Below are 27,221 nucleotides of genomic sequence, written 5' to 3'. Positions count from 1 at the left end.
GAAACCTGGCTTGGAGAATTGTGAGCATTACTTTGCTAGCTGTGAGATGAGTGCAATTGTGCAGTAGTTTGAACATTCTTTGGCATTGCCTTTCTTTGGGATTGGAATGAAAACTGACCTTTTCCAGTCCTGTGGCCACTGCTGAGTTTTCCAGATTTGCTGGCATATTGAGTGCAGCACTTTATCAGTATCATCTTTTTGGATTTGAAATAGCTGAACTGGAATTCCATCACCTCCATTAGCTTTGGTTGTAATGATGCTTCCTAAGGACCACTTGACTTTGCATTACAGGATATCTGGCTCTAGGTGAGTGATCACACCATTGTGATTATCTGGGTCATGAAGATCTTTTTTGTATAGTTCTTCTGTGTATTCTTGCCACCTCTTCTTAATATCTTGTGCTTCTGTTAGGTCCATACCATTTCTGTCCTTTATCGAGCCCATCTTTGCATGAAATGTTCCCTTGGTATCTCTAATTTTCTTGAAGAGATCTCTAGTCTTTCCCATTCTACTGTTTTCCTCTATTGTTTTGCAGTGATCACTGAGGAAGGCTTTCTTATCTCTCCTTGCTATTCTTTGGAACTCTGCATTCAGATGGTATATCTTTCCTTCTCTCCTTTGCCTTTAGTATTTCTTCTTTTCTCAGCTATTTGTAAGGCCTCCCCAGACAGCCATTTTGCCTTTTTGCATTTCTTTTCCATGGGGATGGTCTTGATCCCTGCCTCTGGTACAATGTCAAGAACTTCCATCTGTAGTTCTTCAGGTACTCTGTCTATCAGATCTAATCTCTTGAATCACTTCTACTGTATAATCATAAGGGATTTGATTTAGGCCACACTTGAATGATCTAGTGGTTTTCCCTACTTTCTTCAATTTAAGTCTGAATTTTGCAATAAGGAGTTCATGACCTGAGCCACAGTCAGCTTCCAGTCTTGTTTTTTCTCATTGTATAGAGTTTCTCCATCTTTGGTGGCAAAGAATACCCCACATCCAAGGGCAAAGGAGAAACCCCAGCAAGATGGTTGGAGGGGCAAAATCGCATTTAGAATCAAACCCCATACCTGCCAGAGATGCTCGGAGGGCTCAAACAAAATCTTGTATGCACCAGGAGACCCCACAGAGACTGAGCCAGACCTGCCTTTGAGGGTTTGAGTGTCTCCTGTGAAGGTACAGGTCAGCAGTGGCCTGCCACATGGGCAGGGGCTCTGGGTGCAGCAGACCTGGGTATGGCATAAGCCCTCTTGGTGGAGGTCACCATTAACCCCACCATAGAGCCACCAGAACTTACACAGGACTGGGGAAACAGACTCTTGGAGGGCACAAACAAAATCTTGTGTGCACCAGGACCCCGGAGAAAGGAGCAGTGACCCCACGAGAGACTGATCCAGACTTGCCTGTGAGTGTTCAGGAGTCTCTGGTGGAGCTGTATGTCAGCAGCGGCCTGCTGCAGGGTAGGGGCACTGGGTGCAATAGTGCATGCATGGGACCTTTTGAAGGAGGTCGCCTTTATCTTAATTAACTCCACCATAGTTTGGTCTCAGATCAAACAACAGGGAGGGAACACAGCCCTGTCCATCAACAGAAAATTGGATGAAAGATTTACTGAGCATGGCCCCGCCCATGAGAACAAGACCCAGTTTCCCCCACAGTCAGTCTTTCCCACCAGGAAGCTTCTATAAGCCTTTTATCCTTATCCATCAGAGGGCAGACAGAATGAAAGCCACAATCACAGGAAACTAATCAAACTGATCACATGGACCACAGCCTCGTCTAACTCAATGAAAGTATGAGCCATGCCATTTAGGGCCACCCAAGACGGACGGGTCATGGTGAAGAGTTCTGACAAAATGTGGTCCACTGGAGAAGGGAATGGCAAACCACTTCAGTATTCTTACCTTGAGAATCCTATGAACAGTATGAAAAGGCAAAACGATATGACACTGAAAGATGAATTCCCCAGGTCAGTAAGTGCCGAATATGCTACTAGAGAAGAGTGGAGAAATAACTCCAGAAAGAATGAAGAGACAGAGCCAAAGCAAAAACAACACCCAGTTGTGGATGTAACTGGTGATGGAAGTAAAGTCCGATGCTGTAAAGAACAATATTGCAGAGGAGCCTGGAATGTTAGGTCCATGAATCAAGGTCAATTAGAAGTGGTCAAATAGGAGATGGCAAGAGTGACCGTTGACATTTTAGGAATTAGTGAACTAAAATGGCTGGAATGGGTGAACTTAACTCAGATAACCATTATATCTACTACTGTGGGCAAGACTCCCTTAGAAGAAATGGAGTAGGCATTACAATCAACAAAAGAGTCTGAAATGCAGTACTTGGATGCAATCTCAAAAACGAATGATCTCTGTTCGTTTCCAAGGCAAACCATTCAATATCACAGTAATCCAAGTCTATGCCCCAACCAGTAATGTTGAAGAAGCTGAAGTTGAACAGTTCTATGAAGACCTACAAGACCTTCAGAACTAACACCAAAAAAAAAAAAAAAAAGATGTCCTTTTCATTATAGGGGACTGGAATGCAAAGTAGGAAGTCAAGAGATACCTGGAGTAACAGGCAAATTTGGCCTTAGAGTACGAAATGAAACAGGGCAAAGGTTAACAGAGTTTTGCCAAGAGAACGCACTGGTCATAGCAAACACCCTCTTCCAACAACACAAATATCTGACAGCACATAGCAAATTCAAGTTTTGTATTTTGGAACTTTCTAGAAAATTTTTTTCACATATTTTTGACTCATGGTTGATTAAATCTGTGAATGCCAAACCCACAGATACCAAGTGCTGACTATATCATGATATGAGCCCAGATGATGAGGTCAATCTGCCTGTATTCAAATCCTGCCTACACCTATTAATGTGACCTTGAACAGGTTATTTAACTTCTCAGAGCCTCCATTTTCCCATCCATTAAATTGGTGGAAGGGCTGATACTATACCCAAGCATCAGGCTGTTTTTAGGATAAAATTATTAAATATATGTGATGTGCTTAAAACAATAACTAACCCACAATGAGTTCAGTATCATTGTTATTATTAATACCAGGAATTCACTGAAAGTCAGAGCTCTGCATAGTTAACATGAAACCACTCAGAAAGGATTCCATGGAAGTCTTGTGTGTCTGGCAGGATTTACTGCCAATAAATTGATCAAGGTCAAGTTTTACAGGGGCTTCTATCCCAGCAAGATAGCTGAGTCCACTCCAAGGGGACCCAAAGTATTATAGTAACTGAAAATCATAACATTCTTTTTACTTATCCATTTATTCTACAAACTTCTACCAACTTCTTAATGTATGTTAGCCCCTAGCCTGGCTCTATGAGGAATCATAAAATAAATCAAGCTTCAACGACCAGTCTAGATAGAATAAAGATTATCTATTCATCCACCAATGGGCTTCCCTGATGGCTCAGTGATAAAGAATCTGCCTGCCAGTGCAGGAGACAGGGGTTCAGTCCCTGGGTCAGGAAGATCTCCTGGAGAAGGAAATGGCAACCTTCTCCAATATTCTTGTCTGGGAAATCCTGTGAACAGAGGAGTCTGGCGGGATACAGTTCACGGGATCGCAAAGAGTCAGACATGACTTAGTAGCTAACCAACAACAGTATTCATCACTCAACTACACATTCATCATCTGTCTGTCCACCCATTCATCCATCATCCATCCATTTATTCCAAAATATCTACTGGTTTCAATCATATCCGCAAAGACAAGTTGCGCTAATTCAATGGAATGACTGCCTATACATGCGTGCTCAGTCAGGTCTGACTCTTTGAGACCCCATGGATGGTAGCCCACCAGGCTCCTCTGTCCATGGGATTCTCTGGGCAAGAATACTGTAGTGGGTTGCCATGTCCTCCTCCAGGGGATCTCCCTGAGCCAGGGGTTGAACCCGAATCAGTCTCTGGGATCTCCTGAATTAGGAAGCAGATTCTTTATCACTGTGCCACCTGGGAAGCCCTAATGGAGTGATTGGAGGTGTTAAAAAAAAAATGCTCACCACCATCCTTTCCCAAATCCTCCTGTACACCCTGATTGGTGTTTGAAATTTCACTACTAAATCTTTATCCATTAGACTTAAAAATACCTCCTGGGAGGAACAATATGTTAAACCGTTATTAGTCATTTACACCTTAGAGTTTAAAAAAGATCTAAGGGCAGATCTGGATGGCAGTGGGGAGGAGCGATGATGAGAATCCTGGGTGGGAGAGGAGGGCTGGAGCCCCACACCTAGTTCAGTTCAATTCAGTTGCTAGTCATGTCCAACTCTTTGTGACCCCGTGGACTGCAGCACGCCAGGCCTCCCTGTCCATCACCAACTCCCAGAGTTTACTCAAACTCATGTCCATCGAGTCAATGATGCCATCCAACCATCTCATCCCCTGTCATCCCCCTCTCCTCCCGCCTTCAATCTTTCCCAGCATCAGGGTCTTTTCAAATGAGTCACCTCTTTGCATCAGGTGGCCAAAGTATTGGAGTTTCAGCTACAACATCAGTCCTTCCAATGAATATTCAGGACTAATTTCCTTTAGGACTGACTGGTGAGATCTCCTTGAAGTCCAAGGGATTCTCAAGAGTCTTCTCCAACACCACATTTCAAAAACATCAATTCTTTGGTGCTCAGCTTTCTTTATAGTCCAACTCTCACATCCATACATGACTACTGGAAAAAGCATAGCCTTAACTAGACAGACCTTTGTTGGCAAAGTAATGTCTCTGCTTTTTAATATGCTGTCTAGGTTGGACATAACTTTCCTTCCAAGGAGTAAGCGTCTTTTAATTTCATGGCTGCAGTCACCATCTGCAGTGATTTTGGAGCCCCAAATATAAAGTCTGTCACTGTTTCCACTGTTTCCCCATCTAGCTTTCCCAAGCCTAGCTTCCTTGCCTAATGATCACTGGTGCAGCTGCTCCATGTACCAGTGACCCCCATAGTCTGAGGATGAAGCGGCAGTGTCTGTCTTCCCATCAAACTCACACATGCTGTAATTCAAGAAATACTCAACAAATGAAAAATAGATCGATACTTTTACACTTGGATTGAGTCACAGAGAGCCCCTCTGACTTTGCCCTCAGAAAAGTCAGAGGGCAAAGGCCCTTTTGTCCACCAGCAACCACAGACCAGGGCTGCAGGCCTGGGAGCTTTCACTCTTCAGCCCAGAATAGGACTGAGTTGTTCCAGAGGAAAATCAAGTTTTTACGGAAGTCTGCAAAACGTTAACGTTATGTTCACCTCTTTCATTACTAAGTGCAGTGTTCTCAAAAATGTCATGATATTTTATCACAATTAGAGGCTGTCTCTCTCTGCAGGACTGCCTAAGATTCTACCATCAAGGTCAAGAAATCAAAGGCAGTTGTGAATGAAATGTATCACATGGAGCCGAATCATCCCAGAGGCAAAATTACAAAATAATTTCAAAGAAGTTCCCAGCATAATATTATAAATAATATGGGTGCATTTTTTTAGTATATAAAATATAGTGAGCTATCTCTAAATATTAATAGAAGAGGATCAGGGCTTATGAATGACCCTGAACTAAAGATGATCTTGTTTAGGACAGTTATTTCTGGAGAAGAGACAAAAAAAAAAGCAAGCTATGTGGATGTGGGTTGTTAATCCTCAATCTTTGATAACTCACAGGCACTTCTGAAGACCCCAGACACAAGATGCTCCCATCCCTGCCTTCCCAGTCCCATTGCCAGGGATACAGGACAGGCTCAGGTCCACGCCCAGGCCACTATCCCACACCTGAGTCCCTTCACCGTGTCTTTTCCTAAGCACCAGCCAGAGTCAGGCAGGTTGATGAGCGCTGGGGAAAGAACTCAGGAGCATAGTCACTGCTCTTGGAGATTCATTGATGATATTAATGAGGCAGGGACAGATGTGTGTGACAAGTTAGTTGTGACAAGGGGTTCTCAGCCATTCTGAATCCCAGCACAGCCCAATTCCCTTGGCCAACCTCTCCTGCAGTCCTAACTTTCAGAAGAGCCATCTGGGGACTGTTACTGATGGTATTGAATTCGCTGGGTTCTTGAGTCATGCTTGAACATGCTTCTCCAACTAATCACAAACCGTCCCTTTATCTGCCCTGTGCCTACAACACACACACACCCCACCGACGTCCCTGAACCACCCATGTCTGCAAATGTAGGCAGAAATAACAAAGCAAAAAAAACAGTTGCATGTTGATCAGAACTCACTGACAGATGCCCAGCAGCCCGCTGGTTGAGAAACTTCGTGTTGCTCAATGGAACAAAAGTCCAAAGCAACAAGGCGATGGCCAGGTCACCGGCCCAGAGCAGGCTGGGTGGTCAGGGCAGCAGGAGGGTATGCGTGCGGGTCTCAGTCACTGGCAGGAATTGCACGGTCCCTTGCGGGGTGATGAACAAGGATGTGGAGAAGTGAGGATGCAGAGAGCAGGCAGGTGGGCCAGTCTGGACGTGGATGGCCTTTGACACCCCGCGGAGTGGTCCAGGCTTTGTCCAGTCCCGGAGAATCTCCAGAGAGTGTTTTAGGGAGGAGATGACGATGCTCTGATGTATCAGGCGTTTTTTCCAAAGGGCAGAGATGGCATTTCTGGTTGGTCCTGAATGTCTGCCTTGGCCCAGCGGACAGGGCAGTTAACCATCCAACCAAATGACACGTGTGCCTACACAGGCTCATCCCAAAGGACACAGTAATTGTCTAGCTGCCAGCTGCTCAGATGCCCTGGCCTTGAAGCTGCCAGTCAGTGAAAGAGGGAGGTCGGGAGGGCGGCAGAGTCCGGTGGAGTCCGTGGGTCAGGCCGCCTGGCGCCCGGCCAGTTCCCACAGCCGCTGGGAATCCAGCGAGGCGGCTGGGACTACAAGGGCGCTGCATGTGAGTGTGGGGCTGGGAGACGCGGTGGGAGGGCTTGGGGTCAGCAGTGGTCTGTCTGGGGTCTGTGTGCGGGCGGGGGTGCTATGGGCGGGAGATGTCATCCCCTGCAGAAGGGCCATTGTGCCTGGGCCTTGGGTGGGGAGCACCCTGGGGACCCTGCTCCGGGTATGGAGACAGCCCGGCTTCTCAAGAGCCAGGAGGGACGGACAGAGTCCAGTTCCTGAGCGTTTGGGCAGCAGAACACTTTCATCACTGGCATAGCCTGGGGCTGGGGGGCTGGATCTGTGAGTGTCAGCTTACAGAGCTTGTTGTCACTGCCCCTCGTGTACTGAGGGGGGTCAAGGGCCTCCAGACTTGGGAGACGTATCCCCCCCTCACCCCCCAGCACGCAGACACGGGCCTGGAGGGGGGAGAGGAAGAGCTGGATCTCTGGTTAATGAGGGTCAGGTTTGGTACTGAAGAGGGGAAATCCATGCAATCTGATCAGTGAGTTAATCCTTCGACTGCCTTGAACCCCACATCCCCGGCAGCTGCTGGGGAGGACCACCACCTACTCAGAGCAAGTGCTGGTTGCTCAATCGTGTCCGACTCTAGGCAACCCTGTGGACTGGAGCCCACCAGGCCCCTCTGTCCGTGGAATTCTCCAGGCAAGAAGACTGGAGTGCGTTGCCATTCCCTTCTCCAAGGGATCTTCCTGACCCAGGGATTGAACCTGGGTCTCCTGCATTGCCAGCAGATTTTTTACTGTCTGAACTGTCACTGGGGTGGCCACAGACAAAGGAGACCAGGATCTGGGACTAGTGCCCTGAGAAGGTCCCGGACCCTGGAAAGCACTCAGCACACTGGCTTTTGGCGGCAGCTTCCTACTGGGAGGTTTCATTCCTGCTGTTTGCAAGGCCTCCAATCGCTTGATTACTCTGTTTCATTTTAAAGTCTCGGGAAACCAGAGCGCAGTCCCACTGTGGAGTTACCCCAGCATCTCAGCCCCGGGTCTCCAGTTGGGTTGGCGTCAGTGAAGTCCTGATGGATGTATCTGAAACAATGACAGAACTTCAACAGCACACACCTTCCTGTACTGGGTGTCCTTCCTTGCAGAGCTTATGGGTTTTTACATATATTATCTTAGCATCTTCTAGACAACTCTGGGAAGCAGCTGTTATGATGTAGATAGCCAGGTGAGTCATGTATGACTCAGCTGTTTATCCAAAATCAGTTTGACCAGATGCCAGCCTCTGTTCTTATCTGGCTCCATCTGCTCTGTTGTTGTCAGTCGCTAAGTCGTACCCTACTCTTTGTGACCCTGTGGACTGCAGCACGCCAGGCTTTCCTGTCCTTCGCTATCTCCCGCAGTTTGCTCAAACTCATGTCCATTGGGTCCGTGATACTATCCAGTCAGCTCATCCTCTAACTCTCCTTTCTCCTCCTGCCCTCAATGTTTCCCAGCATCAGGGTCTTTTCCAATGAGTCAGTTCTTCACATCAGGTGGCCAAAGTGTTGGAGCCTCAGCATCAGTCTTTTGCAAATCTCTAAAACTTACCATGCTTTATTTATCCATCTGTATAACGGGGTTGATGCCACTTAAGCATCTGCAGAGAAATCTGTGGAAAGAAAGAGATAATTTCTTCCCTTGTTGTTGTTATTGTTTAGTTGTCATGACCCACTCTTGTTCGACCCCAGGGACTGTAGCCCACCAGGCTCCTCTGTCCACAGGATTTCCCAGACAGGAACACAAAGTTACCATAAATATTTCCTGCTTTCCAGTTAGTTTTTTTTTTTTTTCAATTATAGCTCATAAAAATTGAATATATCAATTTGGGGTTTTAAAAAATCATTTTCTCAGAGAATATCTTGCATTACAGAGAACAAGAAGTCGAAAAGCCTCTTTTCAAGGCTTCTCCTGATGTCTTTTTTTTTTTTTTTTTAATTCAGACAGTCAATCCAGCCAGTTCAAGAGTGATTCTTGGCACTTTTCAGTTCAAACCTTCCTCTTTCCAGCTGATCTTCAGAATCAGCTTGAGGTGGAGTCCTTACTGTTTGCAGGATGAATGGGTGCCAGGGCCATAGGCTCTCGGCTGGGCAGCCAACAGCAACCATGAGCAGAAATTTTCCAGGGGGGTTATCTGCTGGGAGGGTGCCCCGAGATTGTCCTTGAAGGCAAGAAGGGAGCCGATGGGACTCCCATTCCTCACCTGGGGTTGGGGGTCCCCCGCCGGGGTACAGGGAGGCTGTGGGCAGGATCTCTGGACCCGAGAGGCAAGCGGTTCACCCTTGAACTTGGATGTGCGCACACACCCACACACCTACAGCTTCCCTGGAACAAGAAAGACATGAAAGCTGAGATTCAGAACATCAAGTCTGTTTCCCCTGGCGGCCTGTCCTGGGCACAGGAGACCAGCAATAGCTTTGTTTTCAAAAGGCTCCTCCTTGGCAGGTGTTAACAGAGGCATCTGGGCTCCACTTAAATGAAGAAAAAGAAACCAACACATGAAACCATATTTTTCATTCGGCAGAACACTGCATAAGTGTCTCTTGTCCCTTTCAACATTCAAACTAGAACTCTTTGGTTTAAGGGAGGAACATCTCAACATCCAGGTCACGTGGGCCTGCCACCTCCATGGGCGCCCAGGACCCAGTGCCAGGGAGGGCACCTGCTGGGTTTGCTGGTCTGTGGTTACCATCTTGAACTTCTTAATCATTTTTGAACAAGGGATTCATTTTCATTTTGCACTGTTTCATTTGCAAGCTCCTTATGTGAACTTCTGCAAGCTGGAATCCCAGACTCGGCCCAATTCATTCTAAACTTCTCAAATGTTTTATAAATACATACATCAAATTAGCACTGGCCTCTCTCCAGGACTGACCCCATCATTCCTTGCCACTGCCAGTATCATTCTTTGGAGCCAGAAAGAGTTTTGTTTTCAAGGGCCACCCAGTGAAAGCTAAATGCCCCGGGGGGTAACTTCTTGGCTGATATTAACACCACAGGTGGGCTGAATGCCCAAGAGGGGCTGGAATCCCAGAAAAAGGACCCAGGTGGTAAGAACAAGTTTGGGGGGCAGGATACTGGGAGGGCAGGAGCCAGAAGGTCGAGGGTGAATCAGGAAACCGCCTCTTTCTAAGATGCTTGGCCATCGAAGAGGCAGCTTAGGGGTAGATGGAGGTGCAGGATCAAGGATGGACGTGGGACTTGAGTGCAGGTAGGACTTGTGGATGGAGAGGTGGTTCTGATGGCAGAGGTGGTGTGAGGGTGAAGGCTTGTAGGTAGGTGAACACAACTGTCTCCATCTTGGGCTGCCCAGAGAAGGCCCCGAGTCAGCCAGCAGAGCCAGCAAGCAGAATAGACATCGGTACTGTGCCTCTTGGCTAAACAATTTCAAGCTCTTTTTTGGGGGAAGGTGGGGGGAGGATTTTGATAAATTTGACTTTGTATTTCTTTCGTTGTTGTTGTTTGTCTTTATCACTGATTAACAGTGTTGTGTTAGTTTCGAGTGTTTGGCAAAGTGATTCAGTTACACACACACCTGTATCTGTTCGTTTAATTCTCTTCCCATTCGTTATAGAATACTGACAGTGCTAGACGTTACGCCCTTGTTGGTGACCTATTTTAAATATAGCAGGAACTCTTTGAAAGCTCCTGATAGAACCTTTACAAGTCACATGAATTAAGGCAGCGATTCTCAAACCTGACTGCACATCCCAGCACCTGGAGAGAGGGGGGAAGTTAAAAGTGTCCATATTTTCTGAATGAAGCAGTGAATGAATGGATGAACCATGCTGTCTGGAGTGGCTGGGGCTTCGGGGTCTTTTTAAAGCTCTCCAAGGGATGCTGACCCATCGGGAGAGTGGAGAGCTGCTGAATTCAGTTTCCTTGGCTGGAATACTCAGAGTTGGGTGAGCAACAGGGTGAAGCCTAAGCAGCCTCCTACTTGGGGGAGGCCCGGCCACCTCTCACGCAAGCCAGGAAGCTCCCTTCCAGCCGAGACCTGCCCCACAATTTATTTGTCAAGCTGTCTGGGGTCGCACAGAGCAGCATGCAGTGTGTGCATTTCCGGCTCGGTTCATATGCAGTTCCTCCCCTCTGTGTCTCCCAGCCAATCTTCCAAGGTACGAAGCTACTGTCCTGCAGTCCCCCCTGTTCTGCAGAGAAGAACAGGATGTCAGGGGACAAGGACAGAGGGTGGCTTAGGAAAACACAAGGCGGAAGAGCGAGTTCCAAGACAGGGTGTTTATCGCACGGCGCTCCTGTGGGTGAAAGGCCTGAAGGGCAGAAGGGAGAGCCGGGCGAAGGCTGACTTGCCCGTGCCCAAGTGGGTACTTAACAGACATGCAACTTGCGTGCTGTTCCTCTTTCTAGCCTTGTGTCTCTTTCTCTCAACTTCACGGGCAGAGAATAAGTCCATAATCAGGGAAGATGCAACTTCTCAAACCACGCTGAAACCACCAGATTATAGACTGTGCTAAGTCATTCATGGTGGTTCCCTATCCACGGCTGGTTCTGCCCATCAGTTCCTGAACCCGTCCCTTCCCCAGCCGTTCCTTGCACCATCCCTGGTGGTCCCACGCATCCCCATTGTCTTCTTCGACCTCCTGCTGTGGCCCACCAAGGTTACTGTGTTTTGCGTCTCAGTCTCCAGCCACGACCTCCGGTCCTTCCAGCTCATTCCTCCCTGTTGTTCCTCCCCTCCTCCGCAGCACCATCCTCCGCCCACCATTACAGTCACTCCCCTGTGTGCACGCCAGTCTCCCTTCTGCTCTCTGCCTTCATCATTTCTCCTAGAAGAATTCCCAGTCCTTTACCCTCCCTGCACCCATGTAGTCCCACTGACTGTCCCGGAGGAGGCTGTCCAGCGGCTGATGGTCACAGAACCCTCGGGGGCCCTGGCTTCACATGAGCATCTGCTGCTGACCTTGTCTTAGTCCATCAAGCTCCCATTCTCCAAGGCGACCAGCACCTCCCTCCTCTCCTCTGCGCAAACCTTAAACACCTTCCCCACCATTTTTCTTCCCAGTTCATCTCCTTGCTTCTTCCCCTGAGAAAACCGGGACACTCGGAGAACATCACCAAGTGCCCCGTGGCCACGTTCCCCAGGCTCCCCATGTTGATTCGCCCTCCTGTTCCGGCCTGAGCCTGTCTCTCCAGACATGTGCCAGGGTCCCTGACGTCCTCTGTTCAATGACCTGTCTTCACCATTATCAATATCTGCTTCTTATGGGGTCACTTCCGAAAGCAGGCAAACATGCTCTGGGTTCTCTCATCTTCAAATCAACAACCAAACAAGCATCCTCTCTTGACCGCACATCCCACCGGCAGAGATGCTTAACTGTTTTGTGTTTATTTATTTTGTTATTGATGTTGTTATTGTTTATTGGACTGGTGGTTTATTTTGCCTAGGATTCAATGAAGTCAAGTAAGTGTCTCTTCTCCGAATAATACTTTTAGATGTGTAAAATGATACCCAGGATTGTAAAGGAAGCCGTTTATATCAAAATTCAGTTATCAAAAAATTTTTAAATTTATTATTGATTTATTTGGGGCTGTGCTAGATCTTCCTTGCTTTGCCTGGGCTTTTCTTTAGTTGTGGTAGGAGGGCTTCTCCTTGAGGTGGCTTCTTTTGTTGCAGATTTTAGCAACTTTTGTTACAGATTTTAGCAACTTTTGTTGCAGATTTTAGCAGGCTTTAGGGCCTGCAGGCTTCAGTAGTTGTGGTGTGTAAGCTCTGTTACCCAGAAGCATGGGGGATTTCTTTTTTAATTGGGAATGTCTTATTTTTTTAATTTAAGGATAATTGTTTTATAGAATTTTGTGGTTTTCTGTCAACCACCAACATAAATCAGCCATAAGAACACCCATGTCCCCTCCCTCCCATCCCATCCTTCTCCGTTGTCACAGAGCCCCTGTTTGAGTTCCCTGAGTCATACAGCAAATTCCCATTGGCTATCTATTTTACATATGGTAATGAAAGTTTCCCTGTTACTCTTTCCATACATCTCACCCTCTCCTCCCCTCTCATCATGTCCATAGGTCTGTTCTCTGTGTCTGTTTCTCCATTGCTGCTCTGAAAACAAATTCAGCAGTAGCATATTTCTAGACTCCATATATATGTGTCAGAATACGGTATTTATATTTCTCTTTCTGACTTACTTCACTCTGTATAACAGGCTCTAGGTTCGTCCACCTGTTTAGAACTGACTCAAATGCGTTCCTTTTGATGGCTGAGTAGTATTCTGTTGAATATATATGCCACAGCTTCTTTATCTATCCATCTGTCAATGGACAGATGGTTGCTTCCCTGTTCTAGCTATCATAAATAGTGCTGCAGTGGACACTGGGGTGCACGTGTCTTTTTCAATTTTGGTTTCCTCAAGGTATATGCCTAGGAGTGGGATTGCTGGGTCATATGGTGGTTTTGACATGTGGGATCTTAATTCCTGGATCAGGGATCAAACCACAGTGTCCCCTGTACTGGAAAGCGGATTCTTAACCACTGGGCCACCAGGAAAGTCCCTATCAAAGTATCTTAATATCATTTTGTCCATGGTAATTTATGCTTCTCTATCAGACCTAGCAGGGGTCTTATAACTAGCATAGTTTTGAAATAGCAACCATGGTAACTGATCTTCCCAGATACCTGCAATGCTGGTAAAACCACTATTTCTGTTGGTGATGAAGTCACAGGCACTAATCAGATTACTGTAAGGGGGTCATTATACAAGGACATGCTTTTCAAGGAGACCATAGTGAAATAAATGATGCAACTGTTTTTCCCATTCAAGCTGACTGATACTGTGAATTCTATGGGCCCTCGACCCCAGATTAAGAACCCCCCCTCCTGCAACAGTTGCCTCATCTCCTGGTTCACTTGATGGTCCAAATCTTGGAAAGAATTCTCCGGGCTCATTATGTCCTGTGCCCCTCTCTGTAGCTTATCCTGAAGCCACACCCATCACTTGGCAGAAACTGAGCTTGTCAAGGTCTCCGATGTCCTTCATGTTGCTCAATCCAACCATCATTTCCGGGGCTCAGATGATGTGATTCACCTGATGACTTGACCCAGTGGGTCGTGCCCTCCAACTTGGAACTCTCCTCACTCACCCATCTCGCTCTGGGTTGTCTCCTCCCTCCCGCCACTGTCTGTGGTCCATGGCTGGCTCCTCCTCCTCACCTCCATCTCTGCTGTTGGAGGCTTCCTGGGATCAATCATCAGGCATCTGCTCTTCCTGGTCCACACTTGCTCCCTAGGGGCTCTTACCCAGTCTCACGGCTTCTTTCAATCCTGCCTCTTTTTTTCCCCCCCTGTGCTATGAGGCTTGCAGGATCTTGGTTCCTTAACCAGGGATTGAACCTAGGCCACCACAACAAAATCACCAAGTCCTAACCACTTGACCACTAGGGGATATCCTCAGGCCTGGCTCTCTGCTGTTGAGTTCCGAGTAGACTTCCCCACTTTTGTGCCCTCCCCGGACTCTGCACTTACACATCCAACCATTGTGTCCCCCTCCCCTACCAGATGGTGACAGCCATCTCAACCCAGCATGTCTAAAACCAAACTCCCCTTGTCTGCCCTTCACCCTCCAAACACAGGTCCTCCCATCCCCCACTGTCTTCACCCTCAATAAATAGCAGCTCCATCCTTCCAGTTGCCCAAGACCTTAAGCCACTCTCACCTCCAAACATCTCTCTTCTCAGCACCCACCTTTGCTACTGCTGGGATCTCTTACCTGGGTGATTGCAGGACTCACCTATGAGTCTCCCTGATTCAGCCCAGGTGTGACTTTGGACAAGTTACTTAACCTTTCCAAGCCTCAGTTTCTCCATCTGTAAATGAGGATGCCACGCACATTGGAGATTTGTTGACGGATTAAGTTAATGCCAGTGAAAGCACGGCGCCCATGTCTGGAATATCATGAACACTGAACTGTGATTGTTTCTACCCTCATCATTAATAACGCACAGCTTCTGTGCACCTGGGCTTGAAAGGCTAAATTCACAGAGAATTTGTTTTTGGCTGTGCTGGGTCTTTTTTGCTGCTCAGGCTTTTCTCAAGTTGCACCGAGTGGGGGCTTCTCTCTAGTTGTGATGCTCAGGCTTCTCATTGCGGTGGCTTCTCTTGTCACAGAGCAGGGTCTCTAGTGCACAAAGGCTTCAGTAGCTGCAGCTCCGGGCCTCTAGAGCACAGGCTCAATAGTTGTGGCTCATGGGCTTAGCTGTTCAGCAACATGGAGGATTTTCTCGGATCAGGGATCGAACCTGTGTCCCCTGCATTGGCAGGCAGATTCTTTACCACTGAGCCACTAAGGAAGCCCTAAACATCATTTTTTTAGCAGTATTTAATTTAGCATTTATATATCTCAGTCTTACCTTCTCATCTGACACCATATTTTTAGTCACTGCTGTATAATCCCAGTTCAATGCTCAAATAAATCATTTTCTCAGGTTTACAAAATCCATCAGATAGTTACCTTGTTCATGGAGGTTTCCAGCCCAGCTGGAAGTAACAATGTCCTGTTACTTATTTCTGTTTTGATGTAAGTCCTAAAGGGAGGTCCCTCTGAGATCTACTGGATTTCCAAGAGAAAGCTTGGACAACGTAGGAGTTGCCTTATCCAAATCTGGCCTGAACCCCAAATTTAGGTTTTTATGGTCTATGAAACCAAGACATGTTGACTTAAGAAAACCAGACATGCCGGCTGAAAGGACTGCTATGTCTCTGAACGCAGCCCAGCCAATTACACAAAAGTGAAGAACTGAGCCCCCCAGACTCTTTGTGGGGTCAGTGGATTCTTGCACTTTTCCGAGCTGGAGAAGCTGAGTCATCTGACCGCTGTCTGGGTTACTTACTGTAGTTGGCACTCACTCTTGAGTTTTTACAACCACAGAAGGGCTTTCAAAGCCCCTTCCCCATGTTCCCTCTCTCCCTGGATTCTGTCCTCCACACTTTGGGATGTGAAGCCATTAGACCCTGCTCAGTGCCTCCTCCGGAAGGGAACTCACTTCTCATATTCAGACATGGGTGTTTGTTTCTTTTTTTTTCTGTAATTCCCCAGGCTGCCATTCAGGGATCCTCCATGTTGGTCTCCTGGGGCTGTCTTAACAAAGCACTGCAGACTAGGTGGCTTAAAACAATACAAATGTACTCTCTCACAGTTCTAGAGGCCAGAAGTCCAAAACTCAAGCAGCCAGCTGGCCCCTTCTGCAGGCCACAAGGAAGGATCTGTTCCAGGCCTCTCTCCTCGTTTCTGACGGCTGCTGGTCATCCTTGGCTGTGCTTGGCTTGTAGCAGCATCACTCCAATCTCTGCCTCCATCTTCAGATGGTGTCGTCCGTGTTTCTTCATCTTCCCATAAAGACACCAGTCTTACTGGTTTAAAGATCTACCCTACCCCATAGGTCCTCATGGTAACTAAAAGTTACATCTGTAACGGCCCTATTTCCCAATAAGGTCATATTCTGAGGTCTTAGGGGTTATGGGGCTTCCCAGGAGGTTCAGTAGGTAAAGAAGCCGCCTGCAATGCAGGACATGCAGAAGATGCAAGCTCTATCCCTGGGACAGGAAGATCCCCTGGAGGAGGGCATGGCAACCCACTCCAGTATTCTTGCCTGGGAAATCTCATGGACAGAGGAGCCCAGTGGGTTACAGTCCATGGAGTCACCGAGTCAGACACGACTGAAGTGACTGAGCACAGGTATGCAGGAGTTACGACTTCAGCATATCTTAGTGGGGAAACACAATGCAACCCATAGCCTCTCTTACATAAATCTTTCCTAGAGAACACTCAAACTAGTAGCTATCTAATCATCATCTAACACTTATGAAAATAACCATATAACCTATGAGTTTTGTTTTTTGCTTTTCTAATATTTTTCTTGTATGGCAGATTTTTTTAGTCGCCTGTCCCCTGAAAAATGAAAACAACATAGCCAATCTATACAACTATCTTGTCAGGAAAAAAAAAAACCTATGCAGAGGCACCAGGGTATTTTATTAAATGAAATTCAATCACTTCATTTTAAACATATTGATCTACTGCATTTTTAATGGATTCTAATGAAGTATGGTGAGTTGAAATGAGAGAGATAATGCCTCCTGGGAAACGGTTTAGGATTTTATAGTCATGGTAACTTAAGCTTGTAGATTTCACTAAATCAATAGTTTGTTCAATCTCGCTGAGTTGAAAATGGCCTCTGCAAGCATTTAACCACATCCCATGACTTTTATGCGTATTAACACAGGATTTTCCCCCAAACCAGCTCTTGTTATGAAAAAGTAGATTTTTCTTTACTCATCCAAAATAGAGGGGAAGTTTTCATCTATAAACTGTCATTCTATATGATTTGAGCAAGATATTTCACACCAGTTTTCCTGAATAATATCAACTATCTGAGCAGTCAATAAGTTAATTATATAATTCTTCTGTCTCTGCCTCTTATGGAAAGACTGCAGTTCTTCCACACCGTATGTACATGGCATGAAAGTCCTCATAAGCTTAAAATACAGATGGCTGCCAGTCTGAAAAATAACCCAAGGAAAGTTACAGAAAGCTTGGAATACTAATGAAGGAAACTTTGTTTTTAGAGCCAAAAAACCCACAGTCCAGCCCATCCTAAATGAATATGAAATGGTTTTTCCAAGGTACGGCTTGATCACTTTGTCATAATTTTGACATATTTGCACAAAAAGAAGTACTAAAATAGCACCTTTGGAGAATACCTAAGTTTCTAGGAAAGAAATCCCCTCCCTTTGCACATTATGAAGTAGCAAGCATCCAGCATGTGATTTAAGCATTACTGGTTGGAATTATTTCATGCCGATAGTGCATAAAAGTTCTTTTTCTTTTCTCCTGTTGGGTAGTTTGGCTAATGTAGCTCATTTAGATGAATCCAAATTTCCCTGGAGTTTTTATTTCCCAAGATTTAGCATTTATTAAATATCTAAGCTATAATGAAGTTTAATTGGCATGACAGGAAGGATATTTTTTTAAATAATTTTATTTTATAATGCAGTATAGTTGACTCAGTGGTAAAGAACCCATCTGCCAAGGCAGGAGATGCCAGAGACACAGTTTCGATCTCTGGGTCAGAAAGATCCCTGGAGTAGGAAATGGCAACCTGCTCCAGTGTTCTTGCCTGGAGAAGTCCAGAGGAACCTGGCAGGCTACAGTCCATGGGGTCACAAAAGAGTTGGACACGAATAAGGGACTGAGCACACACGCATCATTGATATTGTTAAATACTGTGTTAGTTTCCCGTGTGTACAGCAAAGTGATTCAGTTATACATACACATGTATCTATCAGTTTTTCAAATTCTTTCCCACTTAGGTTATTATCACAGAGCATTGAGCAGAGTTCCCTGTGCTACACAGTAGGTCTTTGTTGGTGGTGGTTGTGTTCAGTCGCCCAGTCTTGTCTGACTCTTTGCGACCCCATGGACTGCAGTATGCCAGGCCTCCCTGTCCTTCACCATCTCCCAGAGTTTGCCCAAGTTCATGTTCATTGCATCTGTGATGCCGTTCAGCCGTCTCATCTTCTGATGCCCTCTTCTCCTTCTGCCCTAGACCTTTCCCAGCATCAGGGTGTTTTCCAATGAGCTGGCTCTTCGCATCAGGTGACCAAAATACCAGAGCTTTAGCTTCAGCATCAGTCCTTCCAGTGAATAATCAGGGTTGATCTCCCTTAAGATTGACTGGCTTGATTTCCTTGCTCTCCAAGGGACTTTCAGGAGTCTTCTCCAGCACCACGGTTCAGAGGCATCAATTCTTTGGTGTTCTGCCTTCCTTACGGTCCAGCTTTCACAACTGTACGTGACCACTGGGAAGACCATTGCCTTGACTCTACGGACCTTTGTCGGCAGAGTAATGTCTCTGCTTTTCAATACGCTGTCTAGGTTTGTCATCACTCTCCCACCAAGAAGCAATCATCTTGTTGGTTATCCATTTAAAATATAGCAGTGCGTACATGTTGATCCCAAACGCCCAGTCTACCCCTCCCAACACTGCAATTGGTTGAGCCAGACTTCTTTAATTGCTGAACATCAGAGCTGGGGCAACTCAGCATTCTCTCAGAGTCCAACAACCATCGTGCTTGGAAGGCAGCTCTTCGTTTTTCTGATAAAGCTCTAGGAAACAAAGTCCAAGGTGTCTCAGGGGATCCGACACGTGTCAGGAGCCCGTGGAGCCGTCCTATAGGGGATGGCCTGTTCTCAACTGGCTGTAGATCCACTGTGACTGCAGGGCGGCCAGAAGCTGAAATGAGGTGCAAGAGCTCAAGTCGTCCAGCTCTTTGCCAAGGCAGGAAGGCCCCAGTGGTTCTGGGGTGTAGAGCCTTCCACACACCTGGCTCGCCCCCAGCATCCCAGGTATAACCTGCACGGCCTCTGCTCCAGGGCTGACATGCCCTTCAGCCGTGCAGGTGGAAAGGACAAAGGACACGTGTGTCCACTGCAGAGCTCGTCACAAAAGGGGCAGAGGGAGCCGGGGCAGTAAAGGAGCAGGAGCAGGGGCCGGGCAAACAACCCACACGTCCCTCGTCCCGGCAAAGCTCCCCCACTGGCCAGGGCTGTTGAAATGACCTAATTCAGAGGCTAGCTCCAAAGCTGACACAGCTGGGGTCCAGGCAGGCGGGGAGGAAACCCACCATGTGCTCTGGGTTCCTGTCTTGTTTTTTTTTAAAATTCCTTCCTTTAAAAAAAAAAAATGTAGCCTACAGACAACAGAGGACGGAGACAACATAAAAGTTTTTATGAAAAAGAAACAAACCCTCGCCTTTCGGATGTGGCGCTCATAAAACCAGATCCAGTGTAGGGGGCCCACAGTCACTCTGCTGCACTTCACAGCTGCCCTTCGCAGACTTTCACATCAGTTTACAGCCCTGGGTTTCCCTGAGTCTTTCCGGGGGCACATCAGCATGTCTTGCTGTCCCTCCTATTTGTGCTCTTTCAACTCCTGCCAACATCAAACTTATCCTTTTAAAAAATCAACCCTCTCTCATCATTCCTCCATTAAACTTTCAACAGACTTCCACCCTCTAAGTCCACTTGCCAAAGTGATCTGACTTTAAGCTGTCCTTTGGCAAAATCAGGGGGAGGATGTCTCCAGTCAAATAAACTTAGGAAATGCCACGCAAGAGACTTTTCTGGGAGATTCCAATGCATAGTTGCATGTGGCCAAAGATGAGAGGTCCTGCCATTACCAGGTTTTCTCCAACATACCTGTCAAAACCATGGTTTTCCCAGTGGTCAGGTATGGATGTGAGAGCTGGACCATAAAGAAGGCCGAGTGCCAAAGAATTGATGCTTTTGAACTGTGGTGCTGGAGAAGACTCTTGAGAGCCCCTTGGACTGCAGGGAGATCCAACCAGTCCATTCTGAAGGACTGAAAGGACTGATGCTGAAGCTGAAGCTCCAGTCCTTTGGCCACCTGATGCCAAGAGCCGACTCATTGGAAAAGATCCTGATGCTGGGAAAGATTGAGAGAAGGGGACAACAGAGGATGAGATAGGATGGCATCACCGACTCAATGGACATGAGTTTGAGCACACTCTCAGAGATGGTGAAGGACCGGCAAGTCTGGCGTGCTGCAGTTCATGGAGTGACAAAGAGTCGGACATGATTTAGTGGCCGAACAACAGCAACCTGGCATTTATGTCTTCCATGAGACATCCTGCCAACATAGCACCTCAAGAAGCAGCCACTGGGAAGCTTGGCCTGAAATCCTGCTCGCGTGTGTCACTAAGCCACACACTGCTCAGCCAGGAGGGTGCTTCCAGGGCTGTGAACCCCAGTGCAGGCCCAGTGTTTCTTCCTGGAAGGCGTCCTCTTGTTACATGCAGCCCCACCCATCCAGCTGGTCAAGGTCTTTTCAGAACCTGATCCTTAGAACCGTTATTTGTCCCAAACGCACATCTGTCTATGAGCACGCACACAGCTGCAGGAAAAGGGTAGCCCATGGGTGAACCCAGCTGCAGACCAGCTGACCTCTCCGCACACCAGCCCCCCTGGGAGGCCATGCTTGGGCAAGTTTCCTTCCGGAGCTCCAAGATGAGTGGTTTCCAAGGAGATTCATTCACCTGAGGTTGTTTTTCCATCCAGGGGCCCCAAAGTGAAAAGTGGCTGGGCTGGGAAGTTGAATTATGACCTAAGACCAGTAGCAGCTGCTGGTAACTCCAGGGGAAGTGGGTGGAGAGCTGGGGTCTGGGAGTTGGGGGCTCATTAACACTCACTTCTTAAATTAGCAACTCCTGCTGGCAGGAGTTTAAATATAGCAACCTAATGGTTTCTAAAATTAGCAGTCCTTGCTCTCCATAAATATTTAGAGGTCCAATAAACTCCAGTCCCCCTCCCTAGACCAGTGGGGTCAGCAGGCTTAGCTTTCATGCCACATTCTTTAGGCTCAGGATACTGAGCGATTGACCTTGACAAGCAAGATCCCGGAGGAGCCTCAGAAGGCCCAGGATCAGGGACAGACAGTGCAGCCGCCCAGCTGGAGCTGGCCTGGGGGGGTTACTGGGAGGATCCGAGGTCATCTGGAGAAGTCCCCAGCCTCCAGACTCCCTGGAGGAATTGATCGTCCTGGTTTGCCTGGGGCTGTCCTGATTTCAGCATGGAAAGTTCCCCCACCCCGGCCACCTGAACCACTGTAGAAAGATGTCTTCGGACGGGGTGGGGCGAGTCAGCTACAGAGGATATACTCATAACACCACTGCTAGCCCTTACTCGAACTTCAATCCTGCTGAATTCAAAAAGGAGGAAGTAAACCAGGGAAAATTCTAGCCAGGCCAGAAATGAACTTTCATTCCTGCACCCAGGTCCCCCCTGTGGAAAACAGGGCAGGGAACAGCTGCTGTTCCACGCATCGGCTCTGGCCCCCCATATCAGAGCGGCCCCCTCTGCTGGCCCCGCCGCCTCCCTGGCAGTGACCTTGGGACAGCTGGCCCCCACCCTTCCCTGGGCAGCAGGGACTGGGGGGGTCTCCCCCACGCCCCCATCCCGCCACTGCAAGCCCAGCAGCTGCACAGAGTGGCTACTTGCTGAATGGAGGGAAGAAGGCCTCCGAAGGAAAGCCAGCCCATAACTAGATGCGTGTGGTCGATCAGCTCGAGGCGTGAGTGACTCGAACAGGAGGGTCCTGGGCAAGCAGTCATTTATTTTTACTTTAGTTTTTAAAACTTTTTCTTTTGTATTAGGGGATAGCTGATTAATAGACAATGTTGTGGCAGTTTCAGGGGAACCGTGAAGGGACTCAGCTATACATAGACATGTATACATGCTCCCCCAAACTCCCCCCGCCCGCCATCCAGGCTGCCACAAAACACTGAGCAGAGTTTCCTGTGCTACAGTGTAGGACCTTGTTGGTTATCCATTTTAAATATAACAGTATGTGCATGTCAATCAGAAAACTCCCTAACTATCCCTTCCCCCAATCCTTCCCTCTGGAAACCATACATTTGTTCTCTAATTCTGTGAGTCTGATTCTGTTTTGTAAAAAATAGTTCATTTGTATCATTCCTTTTTAGATTTCACATATAAGGGATGTCATACTATATTTCTCCTCTGTCTGACTTCTCTCAGTATGACAATCTCTAGGTCCGTCCAAGTTGCTGCAAACTGCATTATTTCATTCTTTTTAATGGCTGACTAATATTCCATTTTATACACACACACACACACACACACACACACACACACACCCCACATCTTTTCTATCCATTCTTCTGTTGATGAACATTTAGGCTACTTCCCCGTCTTGGCTATTGTAAAAAGTACTGCAATCAACATTGCATGTATCCTTATGGACCATGTTTTTCTCTGGGTATATGCCCAGGAGTGGGACTGCAAGGTCATACGGTAGCTCTACTTGTAGCTGTTTAAGGAACGTCTCGGTAGCGGCTGTGCCAATTTACATTCCCACCAACTGTGTAGGAGGGTTTCCTTCTCTCCACACCCTCTCCAGCATTTATTGCAGTCACTTTTAACATCAGCAAAACCCCCAGCCTTGTTCCCATACCCCCACCCTTCTAGAGTAGATCTAAGATTACTTCCAACAATGCTTTTTTAAAATTAATTTTTACTGGAGTATAGTGTCTTTACAATGTTATGTTAGTTTCTGCTGGATAGCAAAATGAATCAGCTTTACATATACATATATCCCCTCTTTTTTGGATTTCCTTCCCATTTAGATCAGCACAGTGCATTAAGCCGAGTTCCCGGTGTTATACAGTATGTTCTCATTATTTTCTATTTTATACACAGTATCAATAGTGTATATGTGTCCAGCCCCATCTCCCAGTTCCTCCCACCTCTAGGCATAGATTTTTAAATCCAGCAAGATTATCGTTGAGGTCCCCAGAGGAAGCATCACCTGTTACTAACCCAATCCTGCATTATGATTTAGTGGGAGGATTTCTTTACGACAGACCCAGGATTAAAGCCAAGAGGTCCTGGGGGACCCCAAAGACAGCTCACAGGAGGAATTGCCTTGGGAGACTCCCTCTCAGCCCACTTTTGCTCCCTGCTTCCTTTCTGCGCTTAATTGCAGAAAAATGCCCTGAGAAAGAAGGAAGATGGGGGTGGGGGTGCCTTCTGAATTCTCACCCGTTTGGGTTGCAGAAGTGACTTGTCACCAGCTGAGACCCTTCCCTTTTCCTCCCTTCAGAATCAGAAGACACTTGGGGGCCATGAAGTCCAGTCCCTCGTTGCTGGGTTTTTTTTAATGGTTTGTTTTATTTATTTTTAATTGGAGGATAATTGCTTTACAATGTTGTGTGGGTTTCTGCCGTACATCAGCATGCATCAGCCACAGGCATACATATGACCCCTCCCTCTTGACCCTGCCTCCCACCACCCACCCCTCCCAGCCCTTCAGGTTGTCACTGCGGCTCTCTCATTTTAAAGACAGGCCCCTAGTCACCCAGGGGGTGGGGGTGGCCCTGTGCACAGGACTCCTGACTCTCTTCCGGCAGGAGAGAGGAGCTGGGGTGTCCACTCGGGTGCTTTCGCTCTCCCTCCCTTCCTTCCCTCTTCCCCCCTCCCTTCCATCCTCTCTTCTCCCTCCCCCGCCCCACCTCTCTCCTTCTTCCCTCCCAGTATTTCCTGAGTATCCTCTACATGCCTGCCACCACTTACTACACACGTGCTGGGTCCTTGCCCCCAAGAAGGGTTTGAGATTTTGCTGTGGTTAGCACGTTTGGGGGGGGCTTCCCAAGTAACACGTGGTAAAAAAAAAAAAAAAAAAAAAAAACCGCCTGCCAATGCAGGAGACATCAGAGGCTCCATTTAGATCCCCCGGTGGGAACAGTCCCCTGGAGGAAAGCTTAACAACCCACTCCCGTTTTCTTGCCTGGAGAATCCCATGGAAAGAGGAACCTGGCAGGCTACAGTCCCTGAGGTCACAAAGAGTCAGACACAACTGAAGTGACTTAGCACGCATGCATGCACAAGTGTCCCAGATGCAAACCTTCTAACAGGCAGTTCTAGGAATGGTCTTAAAGTGAAAATAGAAGAAAACTAAAAAAAAAAAAAAGAAGAAGAAGAAAACTAAGGGATTGATTGAGCATTTGGCAAGACAAGGAATTAATTTAATGAAAATTGATTTCCTAATGAGGATGAAATGGCTCTGCACACCCCCACCCTGTATCTGAAAGCCAGGTCGCAGCCTCTGTCTGTAACAAGCCCACCCCTCTTCAGAGTGGTGTCAGGAGAGGTGCCCTGCCTGGAGGGGAAGGCCATTGGTTTATGGTCTTGGCCATAGCACCTAAGAAGCTGATGCCTTGGTAGTTCTTGTCCCCTGGTGTCATGATCTCTAAGGTCATGCCTGGAATTCTGGAAGGCAGCATCTGACCTGCCCAGGGTGCTAACCCCCTCCCTTCCTGAGCACACAGGGAAGCCTCCCACTTTCAGAAAATGTTTTGTCCTGACAGGCACTCTAAGCTATTTTCTAAGCCATAGGCAGCACAGGCTTACGAGTCCATTTGTTAACAATGATCAGTTCATTTGCTGATTTAGCAACCTCCAGTAAGTGCATGACTCCAGTACTCTTGCCTGGAAAATCCCATGGACGGAGGGGCCTGGGGGGCTGCAGTCCATGGGGTCTCTAGGAGTCAGACACGACTGAGCGACTTCACTTTATTTTTTCACTTTCATGCATTGGAGAAGGAAATGGCAACCCACTCCAGTGTTCTTGCCTGGAGAATCCCAGGGACGGGGGAGCCTGGTGGGCTGCCGTCTATGGGGTCGCACAGAGTCGGGCACGACTGAAGCGACTTAGCAGCAGCAGCAGTAAATACATGAGTGTCGCTCAGTCATGTCCAACTCTTTGTGACCCTGTGGACTGTAGCCCACCAGGCTCCTCTGTCCATGGGATGCTCCAAACAAGGGTTTGGAGGGCATGGATTGCCCTCCAGGTCATCCTCCAGGGGATCTTCCTGACTCAGGGATCGAACCTGGGTCCCCTGCACTGTGGGCAGATTCTTTACCCTCTGAGCCCCCAGGGTATCCCTAACAACCTTAGTGGATCACTGATCAAACAGAACAAAGTGCGAGTCTGCAGCAGCCTAGTGTGAGGGTAGACATAAGGCAGAACTTCCCACGTGCAGCTGGTAAGCACTAAGACAAGTGGGGGCCCTGCGGTCCTTGGAAAGCACAGGCCGGCCTCATGACCCTCGCTCCTTCTAGCTCTGGCCTTCCATGGAAGCTTAGACGAAGCAGCTCTTCTTGCACCCAATCAAGTCTCAGAAGCTATTTTTTTTTTTAATATGTTAATCGTGGTACCAACGGCCTATGGAAATCTGGCTTTCGGGGGCAGAAATGGCATGCCTGAAGATAATCTTTAACTCGTTTCCTGTCTCCCCGCCCCGCCTCCCGGCTTCATTAGGACTCCAGCCGGCGCCCGAGCGAGCGGGCAGCCGCCGGCGAGGCCATGGCCAACACCGCCGTGCAGCTCCTGGGTTTCCTGCTTTGCTTCCTGGGCCTGGTGGGCACGCTCATCACCACCGTCCTGCCGCACTGGCGCCGCACGGCGCACGTGGGCACCAACATCCTGACGGCCGTGTCCTACCTGAAGGGGCTGTGGATGGAGTGCGTGTGGCACAGCACAGGCATCTACCAGTGCCAGATCTACCGCTCGCTGCTGGCGCTGCCCCGCGACCTGCAGGCGGCGCGCGCGCTCATGGTGGTGTCCTGCCTGCTGTCGGGCGCCGCGTGCGCCAGCGCCGTGGTGGGCATGCAGTGCACGCGCTGCGCCAAGGGCACCCCGGCCAAGACGGCGTGCGCTGCGGTGGGCGGCGCGCTCTTCCTGCTGGCCGGCCTGCTCTGCCTGGTGGCCGTCTCCTGGACCACCCACGACGTGGTGCAGAACTTCTACAACCCGCTGCTGCCCAGCGGCATGAAGTTCGAGATTGGGCAGGCCCTCTACCTCGGCTTCATCGCCTCGGCCCTGTCGCTCATCGGCGGCACGCTGCTCTGCCTGGCCTGCCAGGAGGAGGCGCCCACCCGGGCCCCGCCCCGGGCCACCGCGGCCCCCGCCGGCGCCCCCGCGCCCGCCTACCGGCCCCCCGACGCCTACAAAGACAATCGGGCCCCCTCGGCCGTCTCGGCCTCGCACAGCGGGTATAGGCTGAACGACTATGTGTGAGTGCCCCCCCTGGGGGTCGGGGTGGCCTGTCCTCCACCCGTACCTCACCCCCCATCGTCCGGAGCACCCTCTGCACCCCCCGAGAGGCTGCGAGGACCTAGCCTGCCCACTGATGGATTCAAGGCCCGCCTGCAGCAGGTTTCCTTGTGGACTGCGTTAGCATCCAAAGACATCAGGCTGGACGACTATGTGTGAGTCTGGTTGGGGGTGGGCCTGTCTCCACCCCACTATCCCACCCCCCATTGCAAGGAGCCCCCCACCCCGAGAGGCTGCGAGGACCTAGCCTGCCCACTGATGGATTCAAGGCCCTCCAGCACCAGGCTTACTTCTGGGCTGCTCTGGTGTCCAAAGGCATCATGTGAACCTGAGGAAAGGGGCTTATAACCACAGGGAAAGGGGAAAATAAGAAGAGGAGAAAAGCTCTCCATACCAAAGGCTTAAAAGTAATCCTTGCTGGTTTTGTATTTATTCTATGTATTTATGTGGTGGTTTATGACAGCTGAATAAAAAAGCGACTTGGGAGTTTGGTCAGTGGGGTTTGTTTTGCAATCCGGGAAGAAAGCTTTTGGATGTGGTTGTCTGTGAAATGGACAATATCCATGTCTGTTTCCAGGCTGTTATTCTGTCCGCTGAGATGCTAGTAACCATGGTCAGCCCACTTCCAGGCTCTGCCTGAGGCAGGATGGGAAAGCAGAGGAGGGCTGAGCTGGTGTTCATCCCGGAGAT

At 48.4% G+C, this 27,221-nt stretch overlaps 1 long non-coding RNA gene across 8 annotated transcripts in view; it reads left to right on the top strand.

Moving 5' to 3' along the window:
- Window positions 1–27,017, top strand: part of CLDN14 — an 81,722-nt gene extending 54,705 nt beyond the window's left edge. For 6 of the 8 annotated variants that reach the window (XR_003111561.3, XR_003111560.3, XR_003111558.3 and 3 more), the window contains one exon: window positions 25,737–27,017. This is a non-coding gene — a long non-coding RNA (claudin 14). Of the gene's footprint in view, window positions 1–4,795; window positions 6,872–23,519; window positions 23,580–25,736 lie in introns of those variants that run through there. The other 2 variants (XR_003111540.3, XR_003111545.3) reach the window with 2 other exon arrangements.
- Window positions 27,018–27,221: the final 204 nt, after the last annotated feature.

The sequence above is a fragment of the Bubalus bubalis genome, chromosome 1 (assembly GCF_019923935.1).
Source record: "Bubalus bubalis isolate 160015118507 breed Murrah chromosome 1, NDDB_SH_1, whole genome shotgun sequence".
Taxonomy (NCBI): domain Eukaryota; kingdom Metazoa; phylum Chordata; class Mammalia; order Artiodactyla; family Bovidae; genus Bubalus; species Bubalus bubalis.
This window is presented reverse-complemented; position numbering and strand designations above follow the sequence as displayed.